The sequence below is a fragment of the Squalius cephalus genome, assembly GCF_949319135.1.
Source record: "Squalius cephalus genome assembly, chromosome: 6".
NCBI classification, from domain to species: domain Eukaryota; kingdom Metazoa; phylum Chordata; class Actinopteri; order Cypriniformes; family Leuciscidae; genus Squalius; species Squalius cephalus.
The window spans coordinates 39815749-39841234 of record NC_137127.1 but is presented as its reverse complement, the minus strand read 5'-3'; the positions used below and the strand labels follow the sequence as shown (position 1 = coordinate 39841234).

The 25486-nt window shown below is 38.1% G+C and overlaps 2 protein-coding genes and 1 pseudogene across 7 annotated transcripts in view; all 3 read right to left on the bottom strand.

The window, feature by feature from the left end:
- Nucleotides 1–25486, bottom strand: part of LOC307160159 (UDP-glucuronosyltransferase 2A2-like) — a 45174-nt gene that overhangs the window by 10822 nt on the left and 8866 nt on the right. The window contains exon 1 of one of the 3 annotated variants that reach the window (XM_079874058.1): nt 24476–24536. The exons of 1 other annotated variant lie outside the window; for it this stretch is intronic. The gene's annotated coding sequence lies outside the window, so the exon portion shown is untranslated. Of the gene's footprint in view, nt 1–7106; nt 7168–24475; nt 24537–25486 lie in introns of those variants that run through there. One more of the 3 variants, XM_079874056.1, reaches the window with a different exon arrangement.
- LOC307160157 (UDP-glucuronosyltransferase 2A2-like) overlaps nt 1–25486 on the bottom strand; it is a 52791-nt gene that overhangs the window by 18445 nt on the left and 8860 nt on the right. The window contains exon 1 of one of the 3 annotated variants that reach the window (XM_079874054.1): nt 7883–7894. The exons of 1 other annotated variant lie outside the window; for it this stretch is intronic. The gene's annotated coding sequence lies outside the window, so the exon portion shown is untranslated. Of the gene's footprint in view, nt 1–7106; nt 7177–7882; nt 7895–25486 lie in introns of those variants that run through there. One more of the 3 variants, XM_079874052.1, reaches the window with a different exon arrangement.
- LOC307159894 (UDP-glucuronosyltransferase 2A2-like) lies at nt 43–9161 on the bottom strand (annotated as a pseudogene). Its single transcript has 3 exons — nt 8595–9161; nt 488–655; nt 43–75 (listed from the first exon to the last, which is right to left on the bottom strand). The product of its transcript is annotated as a UDP-glucuronosyltransferase 2A2-like (transcript).

The following is a 25486-nucleotide window of genomic DNA, read 5'->3' as shown; positions in this document are numbered from 1 at the left end:
ATAAAAACCCCAAAAGGACACCCAACCCCTTAATCTGGTCTTTCAGAGCAGTTTCACTGTTAAAGAAGCAACAGTCTAAAATGACAAAGAATAGGACAAATACAATAGAAAAAAGATACAAATTAAATAAACAGATTAGCCTACTAAGCGAGAGTACCGCCAAGGTCGGACCACCTCCCATGAACATTGGTCCCTCCCCCCAGTGTGGCGGCAAGCCCCTTGCTACCCGAAGCCAGGCTTGGTAAGCCACCCCCTCAGACGTGAATCTCAAGAACGGTCTGTGATCTGGAAATGAAAGTATGCGTCCTTGAGATCCACTGATAAAAACAATCCCTGGGTCAAACCTGCAAGAGGATTTATTTCAAAGTTAACATTCTGAATGGCTGTCTTAACAGGGCATGGTTCAGACATCTCAAATCGAGGATGGGCTTGAGGCTGCTATCCTTCTTTGGAACAAGGAAGTTGCGGCTGTAAAAGCCTGACTCACCGTGGAATGTGGGAACTTAAAGAACCCTTCGTAAGCAGAGCTTGCACTTCGGCTCGGAGGACGTGAGCGTTGTGCAAGTGAACTGTAGAGTAGCCTCATCTGATTGTCTCCAAAACCCAATTTGACACAACCGGAGGCTGCCCATGCCACGGCTTGGGTGACGAGAGGCTGGAGAGAAGTGAGAGACAGGTAGTGTTGCTTTCGTCAACGAAAATTATGACTAAATATCGTCATCAACGAACCTTTATCACGTGACGCAACGTAAATGCTGGTCATGTGACGATGACTATAATTAAATGTATAATGCAATATTGTTGACAAATAAAAACGAGACTAAATGTGGTTTACAAATAAAAATTATGCTAAAATGTCTCTTGATTTTCATTGACCAAAACGAGATGAGACAAAATGTTATAACGTTATTTTATAATATTTATAATATTTAGTCACGTTATTATTATTATTTTGCAGTATTTCTGTTTCCTGTGTCTCACTTCAGGGGCTGCATCAGGTCACACTGCGCAGATGCAGGCGACGTCACTTCCTCAATCCCCATTTGCGGCATTATTTAGATATTTAGACTGCGGTGAGTTAGCGCAAACGACAACAAACAAAGTTAAGTCTGACACAGAGAAAGGGACCGATGGTCAGCCAGCCGGGGTTCGTCTTTGGGAGAAAAAGAAGAAACGACATTTGGAAAAACTTTCATTACATAGAAGTGGAAAAGAAAACAGAATGTGTTGTGGAAAAAGATGGGGAGAAATGCAGCCACAGAATCACAGGAAAAAACACCACAAACCTTAAGAGACAAGTGTGTGTACTTCTAACATGTTTGGTTGGTAAAATAAATATGTTGTAAATTCAAATCAGAGCGTCTTCCGAGACTGGAATGGATGTATTATTGAGTCTATAAGGTACCAATAATATAATAAGATAACCTTGTTTGAAATGGGTTTGGCTAAAAGAAAATTTTGGTTTTGTCTATACTACTAGGTACTTACACTATATTGACTGGGTTAAATATAATCGCATTACTAAAAAGAGACTAAAATACAATTTTTAGAATAAATGTCATCAGCTTTCATCGACTAAAACCAGACTAAAATGTCATCAGTTTTCGTCGACTAAAACTAGACGAAAATAGTCATGGATAATTCTGACTAAAATAAGACTAAAATGCTCAGACTTTTAGTCGACTGAAACTTGACTAGACCAAAAAATGTATGAATGTGACTAAAACTAATAAAAACTAAAATGACAGCTTGACACAAAGACTAGACTAAAACTAAAATTAAAACAGGCTGCCAAAAACAACACTAGAGACAGGTCACCACGCTGTGGTGGGGAGCTGATGCTCATGAAATTCAATTGTTTCATGAAATTCAATTGTTTCTAAGACCCATGCTGACAACCCCCGGAACAGCTTCCCAATATAAAGTCCTACCGTTTGGACTGTCCATAGCTCCATGCACTTTTACAAAATGTGTGGATGCAGCCCTCTCTCCCTGAGACAGATGGGAGTGCATATCCTGAATTACCTCAACAATTCTCTGCTCTTAGCCCAATCAAAGGAGGTGCTATGCGCGCATAGATCCTTGCTCCTCAGCCATTTGGTAAGTCTGGGGTTCAGGATCAATCTAAGCAAGAGTTCACTGTCCCCCAGCCAACGCATCTCGTTCCTTGGGGCAGTCTTCAACTCAGCCCACATGCAGGCCTGGATTTTGCCAGAGTGCTCACTGAAAATTCAAAGGCTAGCGGCGTATTTCAGATTCGGGGACAACTTCCCAAAAAAATGTTTCAAAAGCTACTGGCCTCATGGCAGCAGCCTCCTTGAAGAGTGACAGGCGAGAACGGAGTGTGCAAAGTGGCAGCCTCTCACAATGCTCACCGTCAGCCCCCTAAAAGGCTGACAGAGCATGTTCCGCTTCCAAACATTACACAAAGTTTGTGTGTATCCCCACCTGTAAGGAAACTAGGGCAGGGAGAAGCACACAACTTGAATGATTGTTTGTTCGTCATTATTTTCTTATATTGAGCTGTACTATATCAGGACAGACAACAATAAATAAGACAGACTGTTAAGTCTATTCATCCAATCACCGATTTCAATTTACCGAATGACGCCAGCCAGTGCCTCAAGTCAGCAAAATATGAATGCTCCTGTGCAGAATTTATATATCCTTTTTCTTTTAGTAGTAGACTTATTTGAGTGAGTTAATGACCAGAATGTAAGTTGTTTATTTCTTATCATCCTGTGACCTTTTCGATGTTTGAAAGCATATGTGTGTACTTTATTGATATTATCACAAGCTCATTGGGTTTCCATCGCGGCAATCCGCGTTAGCACCTAACCACCAAAGTTCACCATTTACGATATGTATAATTAATGCTTAAGTACCATTATAGTGTGAGTAATATCTCTGGATGGTGATTTATATTGTTATTCACTTATATTTGTGTATATTACATTATGTGTAGTTTCTTTATCTGCCATTACTGCCTATAAGGACACATTAAAATGGCGTCTTTCATATCTAATGCCATGTCTGAGCTCTCAATGCCATCTTGTGGACAAACTAAGTACTGCAACAACTTTAATAATGTAACCTGGGGTCCGTTCTTCGTACGTCGCTAACTCACTTAGCTGGATTTGATTGTTGGCGATTTGGCATGATCTTGGATTGTTTGGTTCTTCAACGCTCATCCTGGACTTGCTGTCATAGCAACATGTGCGCAAACTTAAACCTGCTCGGGAGCAGGCTTATTTCATGTTAACAGGATTAGACTGCGGCTTCATAAGCGGAGCTGATACGGGAAGTCCAGCGCAGCGCGATAGTGCACTTTCTTTCTGAGATATATCTTTTTTCTCGTGATTCGTGAGATTGTCGTTTTTTGTCGCTTTTATGTTTAAAAGACAGTTTTAGGGTTTTTTTTTTTTTTTTTTTTGGCATTTCCAAGCCACTTAAGACCCAATGTTGTAAAGCAGTGGTTTTTTTTTTCTTTTTGTTTTTTTTAGGCTATCATAATTTTTTATGAAGATCATACAATCATGACCATGCCGATTACAGATATGTCACTCAGGCTTCACTAACGTGATTAGTACCATAGACTATAGGATACCATAGGCCTCAAGGCCTCAATGAAGGGATATGTGAACAGAAAGGGGATTCACAATGTAAATGTGCTGCCCAGTTACTATTGTGATTCTTAATATTCCAGATTAGTAATATTATATCAAATAAAAAAAAAGGCAGTTGACTAAAATCTTCCATATCACAAATGTGAAAGCAAAATGGCCAGGATCTGTGCATGACTTAAGCATTTTCAGAGATTCACATTTATGCACATTATTTGAAAGTGGTAAGAAAAGTTCCACAATTAAATATCAAGCTCACTGTATTACATACACTTATGCTGATCCTAACAGAACTGCATTTTTTCATAGGTGATTATGACATGTTCCTGCCTGCAGACAGGTGTTTTATGACCCATTCCCTGACCCAAACCAGTTACAATGCAGCTCTAGCCAGGACAAGGGCACACAATGAAATGAACTTTGGCTAACTAAAGGGAAGATGTCAGTGTCTGAAAAGTCTGAGGGTTGCACACCTGACAGGGCCTGTGACATTGTTGCATGTGCCATATTACACAACATTGCCACAAAAAAACACTTTTCATTAAATGTTTAATAAAAGACAAATATGCTTAGTTCCTTGAGTTTTATTTCAATTGTTCTTTGTAAAGAAAAGCCAGTGGTCAAGGGCCTGCAACAAGAGATATTAGACACATGCCTCATGCAACAAATAAAAAGGAAAAGTTGGCTATACACTGCCCACCTGTAGGCCTATGTCTCCTCTGTCTGTGCAGACTCTTCTGTAGGCCTTTCTGTAGATGTGGAATCCTGCAACTTATATTGCAGCCATAAAGCATACAAGTATAAATGAAGTAAAGTTATTTATGCACTTGCAGGTAGGCTAGTTCCTCCATATGACAGTTATCTGAGAGGGTTTATTCACTGTCCAGTGCAATGGAAACAAATGGACATTACAAAGTCTTATACATTCTTTCCTTTGGAAAGTTAGAAAATGTCCACTTGCACATATTTCAGCCACCACTTTCTTGGGAACAGATACAAGTGTGTATTATGTAAAAGTGCACAAAAGAGGAAAACACAATGTCATTACAATGAACTACACTGGGGAAAAATGTGATCAATAACTCATGGCAAAATATTTTTACATTAACATAAGTTTATCAGTTTTCACTTTCACAAGTCAAAGCAATTCATCATTACTCAAGATTTAACAGTTGAAATGACTATACGGCCTTAATATAATGCAGCAAAAATTATTTTACAGTGTAGGCTACTAAGATCTTTTCTATTTTTTTCTCAGCCTTTTTCTTGGTTGCTTTTATAAACAGACAACCATTTATTTAACAGTGCCTTTTATAAAAGAGACTATAATATAACTAAAAATTACCATTATGTAGAATATTTTTGTACTTCACTTTTATTAGTTCCCATGTTCTAGTGTGGTGACTCTGACATTACAATGCACAAAGTAATTATTCAATTATTAAAATACAAAAATATAGGCTATTAAGTGATAAAAACATCTAACATGGCCACTTCTAACGGATTTAAATTGTCTGCTTTTGCCAGCCCTCTCTCCTGGCTTTTGCAGACTTTGAGGTGTTCCCTGGCGTTTTGATTTAACATTAAAATTCCGAATAAACTTCGACTATTAGTTCTTGCTCTGCTGAGGAGAAAAACTGAGCGCTCTCTTTGGCCACACTGAGCAGCCAATAGCAGCGTTGCTGATCAATGTTTCTACTATCGATACATATCCCCTTTTTAACCAGCGCATGAACGCGCAGTTATCTCAGATAACTCAATCCAGCGATACTAATCATATCCGGCAAGTGTGTTCGAAGAACCGAGTTAGCCAGATCATGATTCGCACGATGAGATCATCTTGGATGTGTCATTTGATCTCGGATGTAATAAGCAACGTACGAAGAACGGGCCCCTGGATTATTGCATATATGAATGTTATTGATTTATTTGTATATCTAATATTTATTTTTATTATTTGATATTTCAGACCACTCACTGTTACCATTCAAACTGAATTATCAGTAAACTTCAAACTCTGGTTCGTATGTGTTCTTGCTGAAACACCAGTGTGGATACAAACCCACCTGTTCCAGCACAAATACAGTCCTTACATAAATCTCCAAAACACAGACAGAGCACTTGCTGAGGCACAGAAGCTAACGCTGTTCATTCCGGATGTGCTTTTATCCTTTCCTGGTCGTGACATCACCCGTCTGTGACGTTCACTCTCGCCATTGGACTAGTTGACACGTGCTTCAGACGCAATCGCACGGGGGCATTCCCAAAGCATCATTGACACAGCGCAACAGATATTTTCCTAATTCTGAGTATCTGAATTGTTGTGTAGCCTAGTCCACTGCTAGTGTACATATAGAATTTATTTCAAATGTACTTTACTCTTTCTCCGCCAGACTGAATTTTACAGATATCCATGTTTTCAATAGGGGGCGCTATTATGCATCTTCTGAAAGAGTACAGAATCTCCGGATCGAAACACAGGGGAATGAGAAGCAGAATCAAGTGATGGAAGATTGCTTATGCAAATGTAAAACAACAGCATTTAAATCAAAACTCCCAAACATTACCGAATTAAATGTCAACCCAGGAAGGGTTAACAACTGTGAAGCTGTGGGGGTGTTGATGGACTCGATCTACTTAATTTATGTTTTGATCATTGTTCCAAATCCCATCCGGATGTAGTATTTGACAAAATTATTTATTTTTTTGTTTGTTTGTTCAAATGTTGATAAAAAAAAGTATGTATGAAGCTAGAATTGTTCTTTTAAAAACAGTACAGTTAAAAGTATATTTCAAGTATAAAAAAAATAAAAATACCTAATTGGAACATAGTAGTATACTTAAAGTGCAACAATAATATATATAGTAAATTAAGTATAATTTTATGTTCACTTAAAGAAAACAAACAATTATACTTGCAGTATAAAACTACTAAACTAGTTTACTGAGAGTATACTTAAAAGTGTCCTTTCATAAACTAAAAAAAGTATTAAAATAGTAAACTACTATTATTCTTATAAATTCACTTGTAGTACAGATGCAGTACAAATGAGAAACATAGATGTGAACTAGTTGTGCACTTAAAGTTTGCTACTGTAACACATATAATACACTTAAATGTATATTTTATATACTAAAAAGTCAGCCAATTTAGTCCCAAACCATATTGAAATAGAACACTTACAAGTTTACAACTAGTACATTGATATTGTATACTTACTACATAAAGTATACTTAAAAATATACTTGAACATTACTTAAGTATACTTCATAAAATGTATACTTCATAAAAAAAAATTAAAAAAAACCTTGATGTATACTTTTTCATAAGGGAAACTATTTGAAAAATGTCGAATGAATTCTTGAAACTGTAGAAAACTAAAGATGATCCCTAAAATAATGGAAATTTCACATTTATTTTGGATGAATACACTTTTGCTAAAAAAGCCTGTTGTTTTAATCCATAAATTGTAGATTACTTACAGTTATATTGACTGGCATATGCTTCTTCTTTGTTCGGTGCCGGTATCTTTATATTGGCATATTACTCCTGAAAATGAGCAAACAACTTAAGCATTATAGTGAGCAACCCACAGAAAGTCCAAAGTGCAAAGTTAATTTGTAACATGATCTATATGGCACATATATATGTTTACTCACATGTAAATTTGCTAGTGATATCAAATCTACAAGAAATAATTTCTACTACTTCTCAACACCATAACTATCTATTTGAACACTTGCTTATTATAAAACAAAATAATGATTGATTAAAGAGTACTTTGGCTCAGTGCTCATTTGACTGCCTACTATCAGAATCTGGATGGTAAACTTGAAAGTGAGGGCAATGAGGGAATGACAGATCACATGAGGGAATGAGAGTTCATGAGGGAAAAGTTATTTAAGTTAGATTTTAGACTCATAGATCCATTTGAGAAAGGTTAAAGAAACTTATCTCTGTTTGAAGCATATGGTCAAAAATACAAATTTCACTGTAATGACTGAATAATCAAACCATTATTCAAGGCAGTGGGATAGGGGGTTTCACAACATATATATATTTTTTATTTTAAAGCATACATAGACAGTAGAATAATTCAGATAATAATATAGATAATGCGATGAATGCAGTTTGAATGCTGTTTTTTAGAAAACTACAGTTTATCCCTAAAATAATGGAAATTTCACTTTTATTTTGAATGAATACACTCTTGTTAAAAAAGCCTGTTGTTTTAATCCATAAACTGCAGATTACTTACGGTTATATTGACTGGCATAATATGCTTCTTCTTTGTTCTGTGCGGATATCTTTATCTTGGCATATTACTCCTGAAAATGAGCAAATAACTTTATCATTACGCCTTATTGAATGTTATCATTTGAAATGTAGTGAGCAACCCACAGAAAGTCTAAAGTGCAAAGTTTATTTGTAGCATGATCTATATATGGTAAACTTGAAAATGAGGGCAATGAGGGAATGAAAGATCACATGAGGGAATGAGAGTTCATGAGGGAAAGTTAGTTAAGTTAGATTTTAGACTCATAGATCCATTTGAGAAAGGTTAAAGAAACGTATCTCTGTTTGAACCATGTGGTCAAAACTACATATTTCACTGTAATGACTGAATAATCAAACCATTATTCAAGGCAGTGGGATAGGGGGTTTCACAACATAATTTTTATTTTAAAGCATGCATAGACAGTAGAATAATTCAGTATTTATTATTCCATTAAAGATCATGTGATGAATGCAGTTTGAATGCTGTTTAAATGAAAAACAAGCACTTCAATATCTTTTTTATACATTTTATATATTTTTAATATTTTCTTGATATTACAATCAATTTTTTTATATTATTTGTAAGTGATCAACATCAAATGCAAATGTCTGCTGCAGCACTTGACACACAGATATCGAACTGTTAAAAATACAGATAGAGTGAATATCAGAACAACTGCAAACAATGTAACTGCAACATCTACTGAGTAATAGGAGTACCAAGGCAGTTTGTAGGACTCTGTACAGAGGTGAGCAGCACCTTTGTGTCTCATTACAAACTCAATCCAGAAGAGGGCGCTGTCCAAAGGTTTAACTGGCTTATCTCTACGCAGGTGAGAGAGTCTCTGCATACTCAGTCTGTAAGATGGTTCATTGATTACTTCCTGTATGGCTGCATGCAGTGTGTTCTTGTTTAAAATTGAGATGGAGAGTATCTTGGCTCCTCCTTTGTCTTGTAAATGAAGAAGAGTGTCATGCTGGTCAAAAAAGAATGGAATTCCAACCACTGGAATACCATGGTACAAAGCTTCTTGAACCCCATTGGTTCCGCCATGTGCAATAAAAACTTTAGTCTTTGGATGCCCTAGAAGATCGTTCTGTGGCATCCAGTCAACCAGTAATGTGTTGTTCCCCAAAGTAGATGGTCTCTTTCCAGTTTATCTCCAAATTACCGTTTGCGGCAGCCGAGCAAAAGCAGTAGCTATTTCTGCTGTTAAATCATCTGGTAGATCATCCGCTTGTCTGAAGTTTAAAATCATTGGTTACCCATAAGCCAATCAAATAACGTTTGGTTATGACGTGTGTTATGCGCAGGCTCAGCCGCATCTAACTTCCACTGTAAACACATGTATGATGCGAAAACAAAACCATCGAGTGAAATACCGGAGTGAACATGGCTGTGAACGACTTTTGCAGATTATGTGAAGTAAGTAAATCTACGCATCCACGGTACAATCAGCGTCTACGTCACGGCTCTCAGCCCGCCCTCTGTTCGTTGATTGGCCGGCTGTTTTGAGGCCGGAGGAAAGCGGGGAGATAGGTCGCTATCTCAGACTGAGTACAGAAGCAAACTGAAATTGAGCGGAAGTAAGAAGTCTGACGTAGTCAGGCTAAGAGAGAACCAAAAAAGATTACAACTGTTATCCAAGGAGAGACAGAACCATGTTCTTAGAAAATTATGTCATCTTGGCGGTAAATGATAAAATAAATGGATTACATAAATTTGGACAATATTATGTTATTATATGTTGTCGACACTGTGCAGTAGAGATGAAATGGTTTGAAAGGGACATTTTTTTTTTCATCCAGGACCTGTACTCTTTCAGAGTGAGGAGACAGAATCATTGCAAAAATGATTTTGCGAGAGAGCGCAATGTTCCCTTTCGAGGGATAAACCAGCCTGACCTTGATTTAGCAGGTTAGGTTCTTCCATTTTGCCATAATTGATGTGAACAGTCTATAGTCAGTCTATAGTAATTTAGTATATTTTAATTTAGTAATAACCTCGTTCACTTCATCTGCTGTTATTTTTGCTATCAATTAGGGCTGGGCGATAAATCAATTTTATCAGTTAACTCGAATTTGACGTTTAGGGCGATTTGTTTTTAATGCAAATCGTTTTTCTCTTTAACTTCCACCACCGACGCTCCCCTCAGGCTTCCGTAGTTCAGAGTGAGCCCAGCCCTCGCCCCGCTTTCCTTACAGCCACACAACAACATGGCAGTTAAAGGGATAGTTCGGCCAAAAATTATATTTAACCCATGATTTACTCACCCTCAAGCCGTTCGAGATGCATATGTCAATCATTTTTCAGACGAACACATTTTCAGTTATTTTAGAAAATGTCTTAGATCTTTCAGTGGTTATAATGTGAAGCTATGGGGTCCACCTCCTTCAAGTCCCAAAATGTGCATGCATCCTTCACAAAAGTAATCCATCCGGCTCCAGGGGGATAAACGAAGGCCTTCTGAGGGTAATCCGTGCGGTTTTGTCGTAAAAATATACATATTTAAAACTTTATAAATTAAAATATCTTGCTTCCGGCAACGGTCGACGCGCGTTCACGCCAGATGGATGCCGGTGTATGACGTAGGACGTAGCGTAGGAAGCGTCGTGACGTAGAACGAAGTACAGCTAAATCAAACGCTACGTCATACGCCGGCATCCATCTGCCATCCATATTTCCAATTAGAAATATTTTCTAATTGTATCCCTATGACAAGAAAGGGCCCCGGTGGAAAGCAATCATTGATTCAGTGGCAAAATATATAGCAAGAGATATGGTGCCCATATACACCGTGGAAAAGCCAGAGTTTATTAACATGCTTAAAGTTCTCAACCCCAGGTATGTGCTACCAAGCCGCAAATATTTTGCCGAAGTTGCCTTGCCTCGCCTGTACAACAGTACTTGTGAAAAGATCGCTAGAGAGCTGGAGGGGGTGTCGTTTTACTCCGCCACAACGGACCTGTGGTCCAGTCGAACGATGCAGCCCTATATGAGTTTGACTGTGCATTTTATTGACAACTGGACTTCAAACATCTGCCTTCAAACATCTTACTTTCCCGATGACCATAAAGGTGAAATAATTGCACAGGGGCTAAAAGATGCTCTGACCTCTGAACTCACCTATATGACAACAGACAGCGGCACCAACATAATAAAAGCTCTGAGAGACAATGAGTGGCCCAACCTCCAGTGCTTTGGACATAAACTGCACAACATGTTAGAGTCTAATGGCTATGCATTCAAGTGATGTTGATTTTTTTACGCATTAACAGCCCAATTAATGCATGTTGTAATTAATGCAATCAATACATATTTCCACAAAATGTACATGTATGATTAATCATAATGGTATATATGGTGGTGTGTGTGTGTGTGTGTGTTAGGGGTGTCAAAATTAATCGTTTCTACGGTGCATCGCGATGCAGACGAGGACGATTCGGTTTCGGTTCAGTAATAGCCCATAACCGGTTATAATGCACTGACGCATTTCTGACGTCAGCACCGCGTGCTTCTTAGTCGCGGCATACAATGGCAGAGGGAGGCGAAACGCCAGAGCGTGCAATAAAAAATGCTCCAACCACTTTAAAAGCCGACATTTGGGCACATTTTGGCTTTTATCAACAACACGGTAAGCCCGACCTTGACAAGACATACGCTGTGTGCAAATCATGTCACGCAAAAATAAAATATGCCGGAGGTAATACCACCAACATGAGAAATCACGTCAGTCGTTTTCACCCCGAGCTGCAAACGCCTGTCAGTGCCATTGTGGATCCAGCTCAGCCAAAAATTTATCAACTTATATCAACATTGCCGCCAAACTCAGTGAGAGGGCAGAGAATTACCAGAGCAGTGGCATCTTTTATTGCAAAGGATATACGGCCCTTTTCTGTAGTGGAAAACCCCGGGTTTCGCTACCTGTTAACAACACTGCCCTACAAAGGCAAAAGACCTTAAGTCGCTAGAGTGTGGAACTGAGAAAAATGACTTTAAAGATTTTTAGTTGTCCCGCCAAATTAATTATAGGTAGGACACTGGAAATCTGGCAAATAGATGTTTTAGTAATGGAAATTATATACATAAAAAAATCTTGAGCTCAAACTTGACTTTTGACCACTATTTTAAAGTTACTGTACTCTGCCTTTGTATTGTCAGCAAAAAGTGAGAAGTCATGCCAAGGCAAAAGGCAGTAACTTCCACATTATCAATATTTAGTTGCTGATCACCATTAACAAAATCATTATAGTACACATCTGTATAAAATCTAGTGATCATGGCATTTATTTTGTATGATTTACAATTATTTATAGCCATCTACTTATTGCTATCCTGTGCTTTGGTTGCATTCTGATGGCATTATTAATACATTTGACATGACAAAATACCTCCTATTAGTCCAGCGTTGACTCGACCGCGTTTAGGGCGGGGCTGAAGGCGAAGTTTTGGCACTCTGTCAGCTAGTTTGCCGAGCTTTAATTCTTGGTTGTATTCATCTGATACGGCAATGTGTAACGTTTTTCTGTCAACTCTGCATAATCCTTCGCGATCGATATCGCACGTTTGTCGATGGAGCAGACCATACTAAATGTTCTGACCGCTCTGAGGACATCAGAAGTTAGAGCGACTGATGGCAGCTGTACAAAGTACACAGGCTACACCGTAATTTTAATTTTAATGGACATTAAAACAAAGGCAGATAACCGTACAATCTGGTAGGTAGCATTATTTGATTGAACACTGGCACAGTAACTTCATATTGACGCGCGGCTAAACAAAGGCAGAACACCGTAACTCGTAATTTGAGCGTTCCAAAACAAAGCCAAAGAGCGGTAACTGATGTTACGGTGTTCTGCCTTGGTTTCTCATGGGCTTTTGGAAGTTACTGTTAAGACAAATCATTATTTTCTCGAAAAAAAACCGGAATTGATTCAAGATACTTATCCACATGATAAAGAAGGTCTTGAATGTGCCAAAAATATAAATAACTCATTTTCGACCAAATACGAAGTTACGGTCTTTTGCCTTTGCACGGCAGAACACTGGAGCCGTGATATAAGCTCCCCTCTCGCAGCCACTTTTCAGAAAAAGTTATCCCGGAACTCTACCTCGAAACCAAAGCCCAGGTAATGGCGTCAATGAGCCAAGCTCATCGAGTTGCAATAACGTGTGATTCCTGGACTTCGGTCGCGACAGAGTCATATGTGACAATAACGGCACATTACATTAGCGCTGACTGGAAGATTTTGTCTCATGTGCTGCAAACGAGAGCCGTTTATGAGTCTCACACGGGTGCTCATCTGGCAGAGCTACTGTCTCATGTCGTGGATGAATGGCAGTTATCACATAAGGATGTAGTCCTTGTAACAGATAATGCGTCGAACATGATCGCTGCAGCTCAACTCGGAACATTCCCTCACGTAACATGCTTCGCGCATATGCTGAATCTGGCATCCCAGCGCGCGCTTAAAGTGGGCGCGCTCTCCAGGCTTTTGGGCAGAATCCGACGAATTTCAACATTCTTTCATCGCAGCACCACAGCGAGCCACTGTCTAAAAGTGAAACAGCAATGTCTTGGCCTGAAAAATCATAAACTGATAACTGATGTTGCAACAAGGTGGAACAGTGCATACGACATGGTCGAGAGGTTCCTGGAACAACAACCTGCAATTTGTGCCACCTTGCTGTCACCAGAAGTCAGAAAAGGAGAGACAGATCTGTGCACTCTTACTGAAACAGATGTAACAAATGCAGAGGATGCTGTGAGGGCATTAAAGCCAATGAAGGATGCAACAACACTGATGTCAGAAGAGCGCAATCCGACAGTTTCCCTCGTTGCTCCTCTACATGCGCAACTCCTCCAGAATATGTCAGACACCAACGGAGACTCGCACATGATCCATGAGATCAAGAATGCAATCAGAACAGATCTCCTGAAGAGGTACAACAGTGAGTCACAGAAGAGGATCCTTCATACAGCCTCTGCCCTGGATCCCCGATTTAAGGGAATGCCTTTTCTCACAGAAGAGGAGAGATCGGAGGTATACAGAGCACTGACAGAGGAGGCTGCATCCTTGGAGGTAATTCTATCATGTTTCTTGTACAAAAGGCTATATAAAATTAAAAGCTCATAATATTAATAGTAGGTAAAATTTGTTCAAATGTTAAGTAATTTAAATTTATTTATTATTATTTTTATTTATTTTTATTAAAACGGAAAAAATTATAATCCTCATATATTATGTGAGCTGTTGTATTGGCTGACTGCACTGCCACTGTCCTAGTTTAATTGTATTTTCAAATATGTTGTTCAAACACAGGGTACACCTAGAATGACAGAAGTGGATGAAGCACCCGAGGGAACAGGAGAAGAAACCTCCATGGAGGACAGGCCCTCTGCTGCTCCCAAACGAAAGGCCTCATCGCTGCTTGTGAGTTTGCTGGGACAGTCTTTCACTGACACTGAAGGTACAGTAGAACCCAAGACCCCCTATGTCCTTGCTAAGGAGGAAATGGAGGCATACTGTAAAGCTCCATCTCTGCCTCTCACTGAGGACCCTTTGAACTGGTGGTGTGTCCATGAGGTCATGTTTCCTCTCCTCTCTCGGCTGTCAAAGCGATACTTGTGTATCCCAGGCACAAGCGTGTCTGCAGAGCGAGTTTTCTCCACAGCAGGAGATGTGGTCACTGCTAAAAGAAGCACTCTTAAACCAGAGCATGTGGACCAGTTAGTGTTCTTAAAGAAAAACTTACAAATTCCTACATGCTGAGCAGTTTGTGATGTTTCAGGAAGTTCCAGTGCCCACTGCCCAGTGCTGTTATTTTGTTTTCTTTTATTTTGTGTATTAAAAAACACTGCTGAAGTGCAGATTTAGTTTTTTGTATATTGATTATATTCAAGTAGGTTTGGCCTCTTGTTTATTTTGGTTTGTAATTTAATTTCATGTATACATTTGTCAATATTTAAATGTTTTGCAAGAAAGTACACTGCACTATATAAGTATTTAAGTACACTCCCTGCATTATGCACTTTTAGTTCTTACATTTGTGTGTTCTAATCTAATGCTGCTGTTGTCTTCTGTGCCCAGACTTGAGTTTTATTTAATGTTTGATACATTCAAGAAGCGTGTTTCAGGTAAAATTAAAGGTTCAGTTCATATATCTGACTGCTTGTATTTATTGACAAAATTGTATACATGTGAAGCAAAATTGAAAAATAAGGATGCAGTGCATCATCAATGCATCGTGATGCATCGAGATAATCGAATCGAACTGAATCGATGACTTGATAATCGTAATCGAACCGAACCGTGAGACCAGTGTAGGTTCACACCTCTAGTGTGTGTGTGTGTGTGTGTGCGTGCGCGTGCGCGTGCGTGCATATGTGTATGCCCTTAGACTTGTTTTGACACTGACCAATAGTGGCACTAAAAATTTTTTTCTTTGTGTTTTCTTTCTTTCTTTATTGTACAGAGAATGGTGTGAAGGACCCACAAATCGATAATGCCATTGGGGTTTGTAAAAAGGTGGTTGCTGCCTTTTCCTATAGTTATAAGAAAAGACAAGAGATGGGTGAAGTACAGGCTGAGCTTGGTCTACCCACTCATCAGCTGGTAACGGAGTCCCCGACCAGATGGTGTTCACGTCCAAGAATTATAGAGAGATTTCTCGAACAGGAGAAGGCCATAGTCCATGTCCTGGGGTCCAACAAGAAAAGTCGTCATCTTGCCCACTTGGCAAAATATTGAGGTTTTAGAGTCCGTAAATAAAGCTGTCAAGCCACTCCAAGAATTTACAGACGCCCTTATGCAGACGAGGCTTATGTCAGTGTCTCCTACATTAAACCGGTGCTGCATTTGTTCAAAACAAATCTCCTACAGCCAGAGGAAGACACCGAACTCACTAAAACAATAAAAATAATCAATGCAGTACCTTGATGACAAATAAAGCGACCCTGTGAAGAATGAACTCTTGGACATGTCCTCACTGATGGACCCCAGGTTCCGTACAACCTACATTGACCCAGACAAGGTGGAACAAGTCAAGAAAAGAGCTGTCACTGAGCTGATGTCTCTGCCTGCTGAAAAAAGTACACCACAGCAGCCTGGTCCAGCTGTGCAGGTGTGCCAAGGAGAAGCACAGCCTCCGCCCAATAAGAAAATGACTTTAGCTGCTTTCTTCAAGAAGAATGTGCCAGATCCATCTTCTCACCAATCGGAGGCAGTGAAAGTAGAGACAGAGCTGGAAACCTACATACTTACCCCTGAGGTAGACCCAGACACTGATCCACTTCAGTGGTGGAAACGTCACGAACCAAACTTCCCAAGGCTCAGTAATCTGGCCAAAAAACACTTGTCTGTACTGCTACAAGAGCCCCATCAGAGAGGCTTTTCAGTGTGGGAGGGGGCTTTGTTACATGTAACCGGGCATGCCTCAAGCCAGAGGTAGTAGCCAGGCTTGTCTTCCTGGCTAAAAATGCATAAAGAAGAATGCTGAAACTAAAGTAATGGATGCAGATGTTTCATTTTGTTTATAATTTCAGGGATTCAGGAAAACTGTTTAAAGCTGTGTTTGCACTTTATAAATACCACTAGGGGTGGGCGATATGGCAAAAATATCATATCACGATTTTTTTCAGAAAAATCGCGATTCACGATTTTATCACGATTCTTTTTTTATGTTGGTTTTACTATTTTCTGACTGAGCATTACAGCCAAACTAATATCCATATTTTAAAAACAAAGCCTTAGGTAACAAAATATAAAATAAAAAAGAATGGCAGACAGGGGCGAAGATAAAAATATTTGTCATTATTTTCTTTGTTATTAAATATTAAGATCAAAGATACACATTATACACAACTTAATATACAAATTAAATAAACAGTGCTTTATTTTTCAGCTACAGTAGGTGTATTTAGCAGTAGCACTGAAGAAAGTAATTAAATGAACAAATATGAAAATAAAACAAAACATAGTTCACTGTATAAATTATACATTGATACTTATTAAAGCTACTATTAAAATTATCAGTCAAGAGCAGTGAGTGATTTTCTCTTTGCATTTTGTTTTTTTATTAACATTAAAGGGATAGTTCTCCTATAAATTCAAATTGTCATAATTTACTCTCTCAAGTTGTTTTAAACTCGAATAACTCGTTTCTTTCTTCTGTTGAAAATAAAAGTTACTGAGCCACATTCTTCAAAATATTAATATTAGGAAAATATTAGAAGGAAATTAATACAGGTTTGGACCAACATTAGAGTGCATAAATAATGAGATAATTTTTATTTTTGGGTGAACTATCCCTTTAAGGACAAGCGGCAGCGTGTTTACTATTCAGCTACTGTCTCTTTAAGAGCTGCGCGCGACGCGTCTAATACACGCATTTGACAAGCAGATTTTCTCTCAAATTTCTCAAGTTTGCTTTCACTTTAGACATAACCGACTTTATGTAAACCTTGTGTGTATTTGACAGTATTAGCACAATAAGACTCGAAAGATAACTTAGTCCAGTATCCAGGCTTTTAGTGCATGTGAGCTTCACATGTAACTTAACGTATGCACTGAGAAACGCGCATCAGCACGCGAATTAAATGTTTAACCGACAAGTCATTATTGCACATGCAAATTATGAACTTTTGTGAACGGCAGTGTCCCGTTCCGCTGCGTAAACTTTTTATGTGAATATACGTCGCGTTGTTCAGTGGGACAGAGGCGCCAGAACAGCAACTGGTAGATGCACGATACTACGATATTTCTTAAAAAGCAGAACGTGGAGACATTTTAATCGTCCACGATTAAAAATCGTCATATCGCACACCCCTAAATACCACTGTTAAAAGTATGTATTTTTGTAATACATCTAATTTTGTCTTTTTTTTTTTTTTTTTTTTTTTTTTTACATTTATTTGACCAAAAGTGATTTATCAAAGAGGGACACACAATTTTATTTTTTATTTACATTTTAAGTTATTCTGAAGGTGCTTTGTGTCACTGTAAGTTTGAAGTTATTAGAAAACTGATAAGCTAGGCTAGGCTACATTGTCACTGTTTACAACAAGCGTGCCGCACAAGCCCTGAAAAGTGAAGCCAAAACGTCTCGATCGCCCCCCGGTGACTGGTCCTAGTATAGGTCATAAGCCCCTCCTCCCCGTGTTATTCAACGGGACGCGAGACCAACTAAACAATTAAATTACACTTCAAATATCTTTTTTCCAAAGGTGGTTTCTTTCATTTGCTGTCGTTTTCATCACGCTGATGTAAGTTCAAGTGTCTGTTTCAAAAATAAGTTGTTTTTTAGTTAGTTACGTGATGCGGTGGAGTAACGTCATGATTGACAGCTGTGATTGACAGGTTCTCCGAGCGAAGTAGTCACTGAAGCACCAACGGACATTTTTTTCGGGATCTTCGGAGGACTGAGGAGATTGTATTTACTTTATTTTAACAAGCCTCTTGTCGTACTGCAATCAATTTTTTAAAAAGTGTGCAGAATGCACTTTCCCTGCGAGAGTGAGGGCGGAGCGTTGATTTCGCGGCTTTACTTCCTGCTCACGACTGCGCAGGTCTGGTCCCGAAATCGCTACTGCGCAGACTCAAGTTCCAATATGTCAGCGCCATATCGGGACTCTGGCGGCTTCAGTTCTCATCAATGGAAGAGAGCGAAGGGGCGTCGTCCATCTTTTTTTACAGTCTATGGTTTACAATGACAGGGCCTACCATCTCATTTACAAGCATGTGTTGAGGCTTGTTTCCTGTTACACTTATGCCCCAAGGGGAAATTTAGATTAAACTGCATAAGGGACAATCAGTGTCCTCAATTGGGTCCTTTCTGCCCTTATGTTCTCTTTCTAACAATTTCCTAGTTCTGGCATTAAACTGTAGGTGCAGGCTGACAGGTCTTAAGCTTATTGGTAGCAATCATGTCATTACATAGCACAGCTGATTGGTTGCTGTTGCATCAGCGGCTAATGAGCTTGCTGCTCAAACATTGAAATACTTGGCATTGTTTGCTGTTAACAGTCTGCACCATGCTTTCAGCTTTCATATATGGCCATGTAAACATGTTCACTATAAAAAAATAAAAAAAAAAACTCAAACACAGCCAGCCATCTAAAAAAGGGATTCTTTATGTCCGACCGCTTATAAGCAAGACGCAGCGTTAACACCTGAGGTTTCCATTTGTGGGTAGGTGTGTGAACAAAATTTAGACAGCAAAAAAACACAAAAAGGAAACATGGTCCAATAAATGTACAGAAATGTTCCCAAAAATAAACCAAAGTATACAAACAATCTGTAAGAATACTTCAATCTGGAATAAACAACACCAGTGGCTTTTTATGCTTTCTGGATAAAAAAACAAAGCACAAAAACATTATTAAAGATACATTCTCATAAGCCACACACACTTATAAGATTAGAAGACATTTTACACTCTTCACATTACCAGTGACATTACTATTCATTTCCATCTCAACCCTCTAAGCGCCAAAGTCGCAAAATTGCGACAAGACGTCATACTTAATAAAACAGGCTGTAGATCCTAATATGGTGTTATATCTCATTTGTATTCCCTACCACTAGATGGCAGACATGTAATACTTCGATTCAAGACCAAAATGACGTCATGTTCCTATTCAAAGTGTTGGAGGAAACAGCAGAGCAAGTGAGCGATCGTGTCATTGATGCGGAAGCAGTTCAGTTCAGAGCGTCTGAGTAAATTGTGAGATTTGTGAGAGAAAATAGCTAATAAAAACTTGTACTGTGGTCCGTGAGGATGTGTTCAAATGTTATTCGCCGATTCTGACTCTGAAGAGGAATATTTGCCTTTTGGAAATGACGATCGGCCGTCTAATGATCGCGCTTCTCCCGGTACATCTTTGCCGCGCAATGGTGCCGCCCGCGCTTCTCCCGGTACATCTTTGCCGCGCAATGGTGCCGCCCGCGCTTCTCCCAGTACATCTTTGCCGCGCAATGGTGCCGCGCGTGCATCTCCCGGTACATCTTTGCCGCGCAACGTGCGGCGCACGCATCTCCCGGTACATCTTTGCCGCGCAATGGTGCCGCCGTGCAAGGTGCGAGTGTTCACGAAGCACAAACAGATCATTTTGACCATTTGCCCAACGGGGATAGGGGTGGCAGGGGTGGACGTAAGCTTAGTGTACTCTTTTCCTGATCATTTGGAATGAGGATAAAAAGAAAAAGAAAAAAAAAACACTCTATATATTTTTTTTCCTGAATATTACTGATGAACTGATCCAAAAGTAGGCTACTGTTCACATGTGTTTTACTACTAAAGTATTGTAATATAGTAATAATTTAGTACTTTCTCCTATTTTATTGTTGGTTTCCTCTTATGTAAATCAATTCCAACATCAATTCAATATCTACTATTTCCTGAATATTACTGATCAAAAAGTAGGCTACTGTTCACATGCGTTTTACTATATAGTATAGTAATACCGGTAATTTAGTACTTTCTCCTGTTATTGTTGGTTTCCTCTTTTCTCATCATTTGGAATGAGGATAAATAAAAATAAAAACATGCAAATAAGTTCAAACATCAGTTCAATATCTACCCAGCAAGCAATTTCGCGTCTAATAGACGTCTAATAGCCGTCTAAACACAGCCCAGACGTCTAGGCTAAATCGAGGCTAATTTTGGGCTGTCAGTGAAAATCTAATAGACGTCTAAACATAGCCCAAGAATAGACAGCTATTAAATGACTACATATATACGTCTAATAGACGTCTAACCATAGCCCAAGAATAGACAATCAGACAGCTATTGAACGACTATATTTATACGTCCAATAGACGTCTAACCATAGCCCAAGAATAGACAGCTATTGAACGACTATATTTATACGTCCAATAGACGTCTAACCATAGCCCAAGAATAGACAGCTATTGAACGACTATATTTATACGTCCAATAGACGTCTAACCATAGCCCAAGAATAGACTAGTCATCAATTAGACCACTATTAAACGACTACATATATACGTCTAATAGACAGGCAATATGGGTCTAGGCTAAAACAAGGCTGATTTTGGGCTGTCAGTGAAAATCTAATAGACGTCTAACCATAGCCCAAGAATAGACTAGTCATCAATTACACTACATATACATGTAATAGACAACAAAATGAGGCATAAGGATTATTTTCACTCAAATATAACAGGTTCTCATAAATGAAAATCCATCCAAGCTAATTGAATATAAAGGGATTTATTTTGAACAATTATATAGACAACATTCAAACATAAAAATGAACAAATAAAACATTTGAAAAATATGTAAAACAAATAAAGATATTAAATTTTTTAATTAACAACTGTTTATTTAGATCCATAACCCCCACCCCCTGCCCTCCCTGGAGCTTGTTTGAAATGATTTGAAATAACGTTTTTTATTTCACATTACGTAGCTGATGGACAGCTGGTCATCACTGCGTCTGCCAAATGAGAAAAAGGAAAGAATTATTGCTCAAGAAAAGCATTGTTGACAGTCATTTAACTAATTACAGTCAATCACTTTTGCTAGGATGCACACTAGAGCTGGCCAATATAGAGTTAACAGAATATAGATTGAGACTATATAATTTATATCAATAGACAATAATTTATATCAATATTATAAATATATCATCTTGGATGCCCATAAGGTGAGCTAAAACATATCAAAATTTAATTTCAAAGTGAACTATCACTATAAATCATTCTTTATCACTTACTCATATAACTCTAATAAACATAAAAAGATACTTATAGGCGTAGTTCACTTAAAAAAAAATCATGTAAGCATTTACTCACTTTCACTTGGTTCCAAACCTGTATATGTCTATGTATATTTCTTCTGTTGAACACACACAAAAAATATATATTTTGATGAATGTTGGTAACAAGACATTTAATGGTAGTCATTGACAAGTACTTTGTTGACTGATTGCAGGATAATTTGCAATAAACAGTGTCTAAATCAAATAAAGTGGATTACATCACTCCAGTTCTGAGGTTTTTACACTGGCTATCTGTCTGTCAAAAAATTAATATAAAAAAAAAACTACAGTTGGTTATTAAAGTAACATTTTAAGGCCAAAGTAAATTTCTAATCTTCTGATGCACTGAACCATCCAGAGCAGACCTCTCAGGACATCTGGGACAGTAGCCAGCTACTTTTATATCTCCAAAGTCAAAACAAAACATGGAGAAGCAGCATTCAGATTTATATCTGAAACAAATTCACTGAAAACTGAATGTATGCTGCATATTTTAATTATTTACAAACAAGACTTTATGTTTTTTTTCTTTTCATGTTGCACTATGCTGCTGTTAAATTTTATAAAGTACTTAAAAAATTTGCTTTAAATCAACTGTAATTTAAAAACCAAAATATACTGGTATCTTATTAATAATAAAAAAATAGTAATGATAAGTTTCATAGTTTCATGCTTACCACATTCATTGAATTTAGATACATTTGCAATAACACGTGCAGGTAACGTTAACTTTTTGGAGAGAAATAGTACTCTGCAATGTTAATGTTGAAATGTCACGGTTCCTACACATTATAACAACTAACTAATTTAAACAATGAACATATCAAAAATAACACGCATACTTACAAGATCGAAGTATAAATGTTCAGATTTTCACTCAGACCGTTGCTCTCCGACAGCTGCCTCGTGTAAAATAAAATGGCGGAAATGTTTTCGCGAAATTTGGCCAAAGTGATCCAATGCCAGTAGTCCCAGTAGACATGTCTCAGTAGTGTTTCGATTGTGCCATCTAGCGGTTGGGAAATGCAACTGCATTTGATTTGATTTTTTATTGTAGATTGTGTATGAATGTTTGACATAAAACATATTAAGCTGTGTGAGCGAAAACATTTAAAAGAGTATATTCTTATACTAGATCGCTGGTCTGAATCTGGGCTATAGCCAAGCCGTACGTAGACCAGATTGCTTTGATTTCGCCAGGTGGGCTAAAGCAGACCGCATATAGCCGTCCAATTCGGAGATAAATCGTGACTACAGATCGACCATGTCGTGAAATGACATATTGAACCTTGTAGATATCATACCAATGCGAACATGATGGAATATCAACCATTTCATGCACTGCCTGGCAAAAAACTACAATCAGTTTTGACTAAAAATGGGCTACAATAGCCGGGTCTGAATACGAGCTAAATCGTGGCTACGCACAGCCTATAACATGTAGCCTAAAATAAAGTAAGCCAAACAACTTGTAATCACGGTAGACTTTGCTTACATGATGGAATATCATACATCTCACAAGTTATTTTGGAAAAAAAATACATTTATCCAGATTAAATGTTATTTGGGCTAAAAGTGGGTTACGCATAGCCGGGTCTGAATACGAGCTACATCGTGGCTACGCACAGCCTACACATATAACATGTAAAATAAAGTAAACCAAACAACTTGTAATCACGGTAGACTTTGCTTACATGATGGAATATCATACATCTCACAAGTTATTTTGGAAAAAAATACATTTATCCAGATTAAATGTTATTTGGGCTAAAATTGGGTTACGCATAGCCGGGTCTGAATACGAGCTAAATCGTGGCTACGCACAGCCTATAACATGTAGCTTAAAATAAAGTAAGCCAAACAACTTGTAATCACGGTAGACTTTGCTTACATGATGGAATATCATACATCTCACAAGTTCTTTTGGAAAAAAATACATTTATCCAGATTAAATGTTATTTGGGCTAAAATTGGGTTACGCATAGCCGGGTCTGAATACGAGCTAAATTGTGGCTACGCACAGCCTATAACATGTAGCCTAAAATAAAGTAAGCCAAACAACTTGTAATCACGGTAAACTTTGCTTACATGATGGAATATCATACATCTCACAAGTTATTTTGGAAAAAAATACATTTATCCAGATTAAATGTTATTTGGGCTAAAAGTGGGTTACACATAGCCGGACTATATCGGGTCTATATTTAACCCAGACGTTGAAAAGACGGCTATTGCTTGCTGGGTACTATTTCCTGAATATTATGAAATTCAAGAGGGCCGCCCCCTGATGACGTCATACTATGCAAATTAGATTAGTATATTTACACCCCACATAAACTTTCAGTCATCCCCAACATTTTTCTAATTTACAGTAGATCTCTATATTTAAGCCCTTTCAAGCCACAAGCTTTTGAAATTTTGATGTCAAAATCCAGCATTTTTTCCAAAAAAAACTTGGCGCCTGACAGAGTATTAATAAACTTGAATGAACACATACATCAAAAACAGTACATATAGCTCTGAATCTATTTCTTTGAGTGAATATAAACATTTACAATCAAGAATAAAATAATAATGACACTCACTCAGTGAAACGTTGCACCACACTATAAAACTCACGCAGCTGTCAACTCACGTGTGCACTCACGTGTCCTCATTCTCCCCTCTGATATTATTTTATCAAAAGAGAAAGAAGTAAGCTATTGTTTACTTTCCCCTCAACAAGACCACATGAACTACGATACAAAGATTCAAACAACACTCAGTGATCACACGGAACAATTACTCACGCTCAATCTCTGTCACTGCAGCCTATCCGATCTTGTCACTTCGAAATCTTTTGCATTCGAGAGAAATACAGAATAGTGCGATCGAACTGCTCTACAAACGAGTAGCCTAGAGTGAGGCTAGTGGGAAGTTGTCATTTTACTGACTCGGATCTTTGAATCTCATTCTTAAAAATGAACGAATCTTTTTTCGAGTCATTTCGTTCATTTCAGCAGAATGTATTTATGTTACATGTTAATTGCCAAATTCCCCAAACAACACATCAAATGTTGATCGCATTTAGAATAAGAAAAAATTGCAATGTAAGGAATAAAGGCCAAATTATGAGAAACAGAAACGATGAATTCATTTATCTGGGTCTTCAGGCTATGCTGTCAGTTAGTTTACCTCACCTCCCGATCTGAGTCGTTTGTTCATCCAGCGACATCCTCATAAGAGCTGTGCGGTTAGGGTTAGGGTCAACGCGTCCGCCATAATTGCTGAGGGCAAGACTGCGCTGTAAACAAATGCAAGTAAACGGGGTAAGCTGTGTTTTTTCTGAATAAAAACAAAAATAACGTTTACATTTATCAACCGATTTCAGTGGTTTGTTTGTGGTGTACAAAAAGTTATCTAGTTATTTAAAATCTCGATAGTTAGACTTATATACAGTATATATAAAAATTAATAAGGAATTGTCAAAGCTCAGGCTTGTCATGTATTTGGCTTATTATTCTTGGATAAGAATTGTGAAGACCCCCATACTGAGATATCATTTAATTTTCACATTAAATTAAATAAAGTTTTCTTATTGTGGAAAAAGTCCATAAAGTTTTCTGTCTTTAACCCGATTTGAGCTTTTCTTGTGCTTAGAAATTGACCGCCATTGAGAAAATGAAACAAATCGGCAAATAGGCTACAAATCACACCAGCAGGCTGCTTTCTCTATTTTTATAGCAAATTATGGATATTTACAGATAGATACTCCAAAAAAAAAGAAAAAAAAAGATAACTGATGGATCATTTATGGAAAT